At 39.3% G+C, this 10,644-nt stretch overlaps 1 pseudogene; it reads right to left on the reverse strand.

Annotated features, from left to right (window-relative positions):
- Positions 1-2,413: 2,413 nt before the first annotated feature.
- Positions 2,414-2,805, reverse strand: LOC149171075 (SKP1-like protein 1B pseudogene; annotated as a pseudogene).
- Positions 2,806-10,644: the final 7,839 nt, after the last annotated feature.

Genomic DNA, 10,644 nt, shown 5'->3' on the forward strand with positions numbered 1-10,644 from the left:
TGCCACTGAACCATCGCCCTCTTGGCATTGTCATTTGGTTTAGTCTTCTGATCCACAATCTTATGCTGAGGCTGCTAGGTATCCATCTTGGGAGTCTGCCATGGAGGAGGAGTATAGCTCCCTCCTCGAGAACCAGACTTGGGATCTGGTCCCCCTTCCTTCAGGAAGGAAACTTGTCCAATGCAAATGGATCTACATGACCAAGAGTGCTGCAGATGGGCAAATCACCAGACTGAAAGCAAGGCTAGTAGCCAAAGGCTTCCAACAAGTGCATGGTATCGATTATGACGAGACCTTTGCTCCAGTAGCAAAGATGGATTCCATATGCCTTACACTTGCCATTGCGGCTACCCAGTGGTGGGAAGTACATCAGATGGATGTGAAGAATGCCTTTCTTCGTGGAGACCTATCTAAGGAGATCTACATGGAGCAGCCACATGGTTTCATTCAGGATTCATATTTAGTCTGCAAATTGAAGAAATCTCTCTACGGCCTTAAGCAGGCCTCGAGAGCTTGGTACGCGAAGATGGATTATTTTCTCTTATCATAAAACTTTGAAAGATTTAAGTCTGATCCGAATGTTTACATGCTTAGGACACATGATTCTATTCTTATCTTAGTTTTGTGAGTAAAAGATCTCCTAATCACTGGAAACTCGGCTTCAGCCATTGCTATAGTCATGAGGGCCTTGCATGATAGGTTCTTGATGACGGACATGGGTCCATTACACTTCTTTCTTGGTCTTGAGATCAGCCAGAATTTCACAGGCATCAAACTCTCTCAGGCTAAGTATGCATGGCATCTCCTCGAGAGATTTCGCATGACTGACTGCAAGCCATCACCGACTCCTTTTTTGTCTGGGGTCTCCCTTGATGATGGAGATGACACTCCATTAGTTGACAACACTCTCTACCAACAGCTCGTGGGGAGCTTATTGTACCTCACCCACTCCAGACCAGATCTCTTATATTCAGTAGGGGCAGTTTCCAGATACATGCAGGAGCCGCATGAGCTACACTGGAATGTTTCCAACCGCATCCTCTGATATGTGCAGGGCACCATCACCTTCAGGATTCACTATGCAGCAGGCACTGCATTGAATCTCCTTGGCTTCACAGATTCTGATTGGGCGGGAGACAACATTGATCGCAAGTCCACCTCCGGATATTCACTCAGTCTAGGATCTGGCCCTATTTATTGGTCGAGCAAGACGCAAGCTGCTATTGATCTCTCTTCAGCTGAGGCTGAGTAATGAGGAGTAGTGAACATCACCATTTAGGCTTTGTGGCTACAACACTTCCTCATTGAGTTGGGCATCCAGTTCCACCAGCCCATTGTCATCTGGTGTGACAACCAGAGCACTCTCAAACTTTGCAGGGATCCAGTACAGCGGCAATGGATGAAGCACATAGAGATCCATATGCACTACATCAGAGACATAGTACATGATTGGGTCATTGATTTGTAGTTTTGTCCTTTAGCAGAATAGACTGCAGACATCTTCACCAAGACATTCACTGAGCAGAAGTTTCGATCTTTGTGCGATCGTCTTGGAGTGAAGGACATGATTGCTTAGAAACTGTATTTTTCTTCCTCTTTTCTTTTGATTACATTGTATTTTGAGGGGGGGTTTTTCCCACGAGGTTTTCCCTCTTTCCTCAATTTTAGTACAAGTTGCACTATATTTTGGGTGACCTTTGGCCTTAGTTTCCAGGGCCCATTTTCTATTTTTCCCCATAGTGGTGTTCAGGGGGGGTGTTGGAACTACTATACACCTACATGCAGACTCTTAGTTAGAGCATAGGACTACATGCAAGATTCCTTTTGCATGTTGGAACTACTACACCCCTACATGCGGACTCTTAGTTAGAGCATGCAAGATTCCTTTTGCATAATTTACTCCTTGATTTGCTCCTTCTTTAACTTCGCAGCTGACTAGTTATCGCCGAAACTTGTTGTAGGTGTTGAGTCTTCTCATTGATCACCACTATAGTGCATTACCTTGGGATCTTCACCCAGTGATGCTATATCATGAGCATTGTAACATATTTTTGAATGTATCATTCTTTTCTTCTTTCGATTTTCTTTTAGTGTTTTTGCTTTGCAAAGATGTGTGTTTAACCTTTACTAGCTAGATTCATCTGTGCAGGTTTTCTAACACATTTACAGAAAATATACAAGCATGCCACACAGTTGTAAGCCATTCATTCATTCAATAATACTCTAAACTGAGCGCATTCGTGTAATAATACTCTAAACTCAGCGCACTCATTTTTTAGATTTCTAGAATCTAAGAAAGAACAAAATTTACAAAACAAAAACAATTAGTTTATGGTTCATTGATTGATTGGAGAAGCCATCGGTAACTGTCCTCTGAAGTTCCAAACCATTTGGTTGGGGCAATTCAAGTAGATTAGACCCCTGAAAACAAAAAATAAGAAAAAAGGTTAGTTTGATTCAAAGAATACGAAACCATAAAATTCCTAATTAAATAAGGGTTTCTAGCAAAATACCGGGATAAGTGGCCTGATCGACTTTAACGAATTCTTGATCCCAAGTCTTGATTTTGTCCTCGGAAATGGCCGATTTCTCATGTACGTGCTTCTGAGCCCCGACATGGTACTTGCAGTATTCGATGACGTTCGAAAGTATCTTACTAGAAACGTTTGGCAGCGGAATAGCATTGGCGGTGCCAGTGTCCTCGATAATGTACTTAATGGTCTGAGATTCAAATTCCACAGCCTCAGTGACATCAAACAATTCGTCATCTAAGCTCTTCAAAGTCACCTTGCTTTCCGAGGCCATGACTCCCCAACTAATAGATGATCCGAATAAAAGATTATCTGACTAAAAGGAAAGGACTGAATTTCTGTGTGTATAAGCGAAGAGAATGCGAGAACGTATGAACGAACTTTTGCGTGAACAATATGAGATGAGCGATATGAGGCAAGGGAAATGATTCCATATATTTATCCCTGATTGATTACCCAAATAACCACGGCATGGGTTTTTTGCTGCTTTTTTAAAATTATTTTTTCTTAAATCTAGTTAAAATAACCCACATAACCCAAACCTAGAGCTTTTAGGGTTTTTTTATTTTATTATTTTTTACTGTTAAATGTTTTCGATTAATGGCCCGCCTAATTTAGGGAAAATTAGTTCGGTATTCCCCTAGTGGGCTAGATTGAGTTTGTAATTACCCTTTTTAAAAAAAGGGCTAAAAATAGCTAGTACCTACCACTTATATTAGATATAGTTTAATTAAAGAAAAAAATTAACAAAAACAAAAAGTCATTACAAAAATAAAACAAATATTAAAATATTATATTGTTGAATGTCATCACCAAAAATTAAGAAATATTATTAACTAACATTATTTATTGAGCCCAGAGCCTCATTCTACAGCCCATAGTGAGGGGATGTGTAAGTTTATCAGTGGTTTGTTCCCTTTAAAATAAAAATAAAGATTATGTTATAAATAGAAAAAAAATGTTGGCTATAATAAAAAACAATGTTGGCTATAATAAAAAAAAATAAGTAAAAAAAAAAGTGTTTTCAAAAATATTTGGACAAGAGATTTAAATAAACTATTTGAATATCTATGTTAACTAATTTATGTCCATAAAATTGTTAAAATAAAATATTTTAATGTTTTATATAAGAATAATAACCAATGTGGGTTATCAATAAAATATTTGAATACAATATTGACATATACTTAAAAATACATTACTAATAATAATAAAAAAATTAATTTGAATGTACATGTTATGTAAATTATTTTAATGTGAATTATGTATATATCTACGCAGTAAGGTGTTCCCCTTTGAAATCAGCAACCCTCCTTTCCAACTGTCATCATTATGCGCCGTAAGATTATATGTTAGACGATTGAGAAAGGTTGAACCGTTCGATCAGGATAAAATAGTTACGAATTTGTTGAAGACTAATATTTGATTCCCATAGCTAAAGTCGTCTTCTATGAACTCGTGAACTTTAGTGGTGAGCTCCTCAACAACTGATTAGTGTGGTTGATTTCTGCCACAGTCAAGTTGTGTATCACCAAGATTTGAAGTAGGGATTTGAAGCCAGAGAACTTGTTATTAGACGAAAATGGTGATATGAAGGTCATTGTCTTCAACCTCAGTGTAATGCCGAAGCAGTTCGGACATGACAACCTTGTCCACATGGCCTGCACCACACCGACATACATTTCGGCAAAGATGATTATCAAGAAGGGATACGACCGAGCCAATGTCAACATATGGTCCTATTGTGATACTATTTGTTCTCCTCACGCGCTACCTATCGTTCCAGGATGTAAATCTAACAGTTATGTATAAGAAGATCTACAAGGGGATTTCAAATGCCCGCCCTACTTTTCCTCTAAAGTGAAACATCTCGTTATCCGGTTGCTAGACAGTAACTGTCACGCCCCTACACCTGCAGTAATATTTCAACCGCTTATAGCGAGGTGCAGCACCACCGAACACATTCTTTTCACCAATACTTATGTTCATGGACTACGCCTTAACATTCGATACTTAGTTTTATTTTTCTTCACCAAGTATTATTATTAGCCTTTATACTAATGAACACCCATACACATTCATTATCCACAGCAATTATAAATACACAATACAATTGCAACAATATAAAGGGAGGGGCAACTCCTTGAATATGAGTCTTGCCTGATTTCAATATATATTCAATCTCTCATAAAATACAATTATACCTTAGAAACCCCAAGTTTTATACTTAGCCAAAATTCTAACTTTCTGTCTTGCCACGAGCAACCCACCTCGTGCACGCCTTGCAACATGGTCACTCTTACATTCTACACTTAGCCAAATTTTCCACCCGGCAACACCTCAATCTAGCCTCACACTAAACTCCAACCGCGGGTGGGCACCTTCATTTCACCCCTACTTGAGTTCACCGTCCGCCTTCACACTATAAGGAGGGCGCCTTCGTTCACCCTCCACCCGAGTTCGTCAATCGATGGGTAGGCACCTTCGTGCATCCCTCCACTCATTCACACAACTGACTGACGGGCGAGCACCTTCGTGCAGCCCTCTACCCACACTCTTAACCGACAGGTGGGCGCCTTTGTGCATCCTCCACCCGTACCAACAACCGACGGGCGGGCACGCCTTCATGCAGCCCTCTACCTGTGTCACAACTGACGGGGATGCACGCCTTCATGTAGCCCTCCACTCATGTTGCCAACTGAACCATTCAACCTCGTGCAGCTCGTGTAGTCTACCCGGCAGGTGGGCACATGTGTCTCCATGTGACTTGTGCCTTAAGCCTGCTCCTCCACTCTCAAACCTGCACCTTCTCACCTCGATCTCGTCCCTTGACTCGCCTAAATGCTTGTTGATCGATTTGTTTCATCGTTCATTGATGCCTTTGCTCCACAACCGTGCCATCCATATATATGCCGGGTGGGGAGTCATGCCACTCGACCAACTCATCCAACTGACGCCCTCCATACTTGCAAACTCGTTCAGCTTTGTTGGTCAGCCTTCTTATCACACGGGACCACCCACCAACCCTTGCCCATATCGCAAGTCTATGAGGTCAGCTCATGGGTTACTTTCCAACTCATCCCCACAGTATAAACTTGCCCAACCAAGACTCCTCCATGCGCATTATCACCTGCTCGCTCGTTTTCCTTAGTCGTAGCTTTGCCTCTTCACGCCGGATGTGCATCCTACCCATCGCACAGACCGCAGGTCCTTACATCCTCCTCCACCTGAAGTCATTGTCGTCCTTGACAATATATACCAGCCAGGCAATCATCTTGTGACCAAGATTTTCATATCTGAATAGTCTTACCTGTGATACCAATCAATGCATACATCACAAACATCCCTGAAACATATGTAAAATGACCAATTCCACCATGTCCTGTCCCTTCTTGTAGTCTACCTACCAAGATACTCCCCTGATACTAACATCTATTTGCACACTGGTACCCCTCGTGACTCGAACTAGTTGGGTAGCTAATCCAAGCATGTGTCCAATCCACAAGAATGCACATCCTTATGTCATCATCAATCTTTCCCTGATTTCTGCTACATCTCGGATTCATTAGAATCTGCTCTAATCCCCATGCATAGGTCCATGGAAAACAACTAACCTCTATGTGTGAAATCCTATCTATACTACTTCTAACCACTCTAATCTAGTCTTAGCTATTGTGGTCTATCCTGCAGAAACATAATACAGAGGTTTAAATATCATATATATGTTTAACAGGAGCGTGATAAAGGAGATTAAACATAATGTATAGATTCAAGTCCAAATGAGTCAATCACTGAATTCACAGCTGGACCAGACTGTATTAAATCTAAATTGCGATCTAATCATTCATATAGGAATCCACATTCTTCTATGGACTTAAAACTTGCAACTGATGTTTACCTTAGTTTCAAATCAGAGACCATTAACAAGTTAACCATGAAACTCAATCACGTACAATTTAACAAGAGTAATAGTGAGCTGTAAGTCATCAATATGCATAAATACAAATCACATTTACATTCATGCTAGTAATAACACTTTGATCCAAAACAATACAATGAGTCTGAAACTATGGCTCCTCCTTGAAACAAACAGTCCCCTTTATTCACAATAAATCAAAATTGTTTTTCTCCATGCCAAAAATCCCTTCTCCTTTCTTCAGAGGTAATACTTATGCGGCCTCGAATGACCATCATCCTTCCATGACAAGTTGAGGTCACCCTTGGTGGATCATTCCCCTTCCTGGGGAAATGGATGGATCTCCTTGGAACAAGGGAGGACTGTGTATCATTTCTTAGCACTTGTGAGGAGTGGCTATCATTCTCTATCTTTTCTTTGAAAGAAACTGAATATGCTCCCATCATCCCCACATTTGGCATGCTTTGTAATGTATACTGTGAGATGAAATCTTCATGGATTAGCGCTATCCTAAACGCTTCCAATGGACTGCAAGAGTGCCTTCATTATGCACTATGGTAGTCCGTCTCCCCTTTAGTAGAGAGTGTTTTGCAATACTGACACCAGCGGCACAGAGGTGTTATCCTGACATTCAATGCCTTCATCTGCGGCTGGATCCACTCAAACTCGTGGAATGTACAGGCAATGTGTGGGGTTCCGACCAGGAACACGTGCGGTCAGACCCTTAAATGCAACGCTTTTGCATACATGGCTCTTCGAATCCCCTCCCGCATCCTTACTTCTCACCTGCGAGGATAGCTATTGTTAGCTTGATGATTGTGAACAATAAAACATAAAAGTTCGATCAAACGTAAATGTTGTGTTCATTCATTTTATAAACTATGGAACACGTGTGAAAAGGATTTATGCCTGATACACAGTCAATATACAATTTCTTGCTCAACCCATAGGCTTGGCACAACTTTCGAGGGCTTCTTTTGATCGCAATCGGGTATTGGCCCCCTTGTGGGTCACAATTCCCATGCCTTCCACTTCCTCGATGCGTAATTATACTATCAGGACTCCACGGGCCCATTTACACTGGAAACCCGATCCCTTTGTTATTTCGAAAAATTTGGAAAACACATGAAAACATAGAAAATCTTGCCCCGATTGCTCAAGCCAGACCTCAAATGCTATATATTGGAGTCTATAAATATCATCGGGTCCGGCCTATCACATATCACAATATGCACAAGCCTGGGGCTCCGCCGATCACGATATGTGATAGGGCTTCAGACCGGCTAATATATATATATATATATATATATATATATATATATATATATATATATATATATATATATATATATATATATCGTTTTTGATATCTTGGCAGGTCCGTCATATCGTTGTACGTATTGTATATAAGGATTGAGCTCTGCTGATATGCGATATGCAATTGGGGGCCGGACCTGATAATGTATACAATGCGGTTCATAGTGCCGTCGGGTCTAGAGGCCAGGGGCATGCCATATATATATATATATATATATATATATATATATATATATATATATATATATATATATATATATATATATATATATATATATATATATATATATATATATATATATCTATATATAAACCTTGGACATAGGCTGATTGCAATATGCGACATGCTTTTGGACTCGACACACACACACACACACACACACACACACACACATATATATTGTGGTTTATAATGCCATCGGGTCCGGCCCTTATGGCATGTGTTATGCGCCCAGATTGAGTGCGATAAGCGAAAGAGGGATGGTTTATGTATTTTGCGAAGGGTTTCCTTTGTAAAGGGATTATAATAGGACAATGATGCAATGAAGGATTTTGGAAGCTAAACAAACCGTGATGAGCATATTAATGAAGGGCTTAACAAGTTTATATGTGAGGGATTTGTTAAGGGGCTTTCACCATTTGTGAATGGAAGATTTCGCTCTTCATAGAGTAAAATCACTGGGATGAAAAAGATCATTGAGAGAGATGATAGATCAGACTTGTAGGGGACCCATTCAAAATTTTCTATGAGAGCATGTTTTAATAGGGTGGTAGTTGTGGCCACAACACATCCTTAAAATGTTCCCTGATTTTATGGAACAAGTAGTAAGGACCACTTGCTATCTTAAAAATTGATCTCCTACTACAGCTTGGAATGGTGACATATATAAAGAAATTTAGAATGGTAATGATCTGAACTTAAAAATAATGCAACAAATTACAAATATAACCATAAATATAGAGATGCAACAAAAATAATACTTCATTTCATTAATATTAGAATACTAAAATATGCTTACAAACATAATGGAAATAAACTCAATTGAGCGATGATAGATTATCTCTGAGAAGATATGCAGAGGCTACATGACTCTAAACTATGTTACAATGAGGCTCAAGGGCCTCTTCATTATTGAAAAATAATAGAAAACCATAAGCAACCAAAACCCTAATCCCAAGAGATGTAATGCCAAGAGTTTTTGGGCCCAGTCCAGGTTAGTTGGGAAGCCAACTTCACAGGGTCGTAACATAGTCATATTATCTCCATTTGACACATACGATACCTCTTTGGAAAGGTCTCCCTAAGTAATATGATATTTGAGGTGTAACAGACCTTGAAAAATGTTGTTTAGGGTGTCAAAATTGCTCTGAAATTTCAGGACCGGGAAAACAACTAAAAATAGGAAATGATGAAATAAATAAGGAAATAGATGAAATTGATAAGAGGTCTACATGGAATTGTGCAGAGATGTTCACAAAAGAAGTCTTGTCAGAGAAGCTAAAATGGTGCCTAGCTTCTCTTGGCTTACAAGGAAGGTGATGAATATTTTGGGCATGATATATCAAGTAAATTTTTATCAAGGTGGAGATTGTTAGAAGTTTACAACTATTTCCCTATATTCTTGGCATAATAGCTAAAATCAGTTCCTTTGTTTAGGTTTTTTTCCTAATCTAAGCTTTTGGAAAAACTTATAAATGGAACATTTTTATTTTATGTGAACACTTTCTTATGTAACTTCTTTAGAAGCTGTGGACGGATTTAGGAAAGATCTAACAAGTTTCTCTTTTTCCATGTAAGCCTATAGAGGCAATAAGAAAACATAAAACAAGTGGAGAATGGGTTGAATGGTTGGATATGTATGCCTTTGATTTGGATGATGTAAATATCCCTTGAATAATAAGAATACCAGATATCATTGCCACGTGGATGTAGGTTTTACCACGTAAAATTGTGTCAATTTATGTGTTTGATTGTTTTTCTATCTTTTTTATTTGCCATTATTTTCTACAATTTCAAATTATTTGCAAGTTATGCTTTCGCTGCTCAACAATACCTCTTCGGTCCAGTAAATAGAAGACCAAATGATCAGACCAATGCAAACATTCCATTTCTAAAGAACACCATGATCTTGCACTATGACTCTTTAGTCCACCAAATAGAAGACCAAATGATAGGACCAATGCAAACATTCCATTTCTAGAGAGTGAAAGACTCACTAATTTTTCAAGAGTTGCATTGTTCTTCTTTGAAGCCCGAAATTCATCCACAACACCGTGTGTTGGCTCAACGAGCTTATGATAATTAGGTTAAAGTTCCAAGTACACAATTACAATGGTGAGGCACTAGCTCCAATAGTGTAACGTTAATTCATTACTTGCTCCTCCAAGGAATGATTTTCTCTCTTATGTCAAGCTAGAGGAGCCAAGGCTATATCTAAAAAGGAGCCAACACTTCATCCACAACAGGTAACATTCCAATTTAATAAAAAATTATAATGTTCCACAAGAATAGTTGGTCTTCCATGACCGAACCAAAAATATTTACGAACTAAGCATAGAACAATGAAGACACACATGGTACCATTATCCGCATCATTTTGCGTTTGTAATATCGACCGCCTTTGCTCCACTGCTTGTCAATTTTTTTATATGATAGGCAGTTGCGAATGCCAACACGTATTCAACTAGTCCTCTCGAGAAAACCAATCTCACGAGGAAGAGGCTCACAACTTGTGATCAATAGCCTCTATGGAGCTATGGCTTATCGTTGTACCTAATTGTAAATGACAATATCGGTCTTCAATCTGATGGCAGAAGTTATTTCAATTGCCTAACACAAAAATTAATGTCCCACGACAACACAGGTGGCATGAGAGGGAC

This window comes from Pinus tabuliformis, chromosome 4_2, assembly GCF_031772625.1.
Source record: "Pinus tabuliformis cultivar Carrire ecotype Pingquan chromosome 4_2, CPIR1, whole genome shotgun sequence".
Lineage (NCBI taxonomy): Eukaryota > Viridiplantae > Streptophyta > Pinopsida > Pinales > Pinaceae > Pinus > Pinus tabuliformis.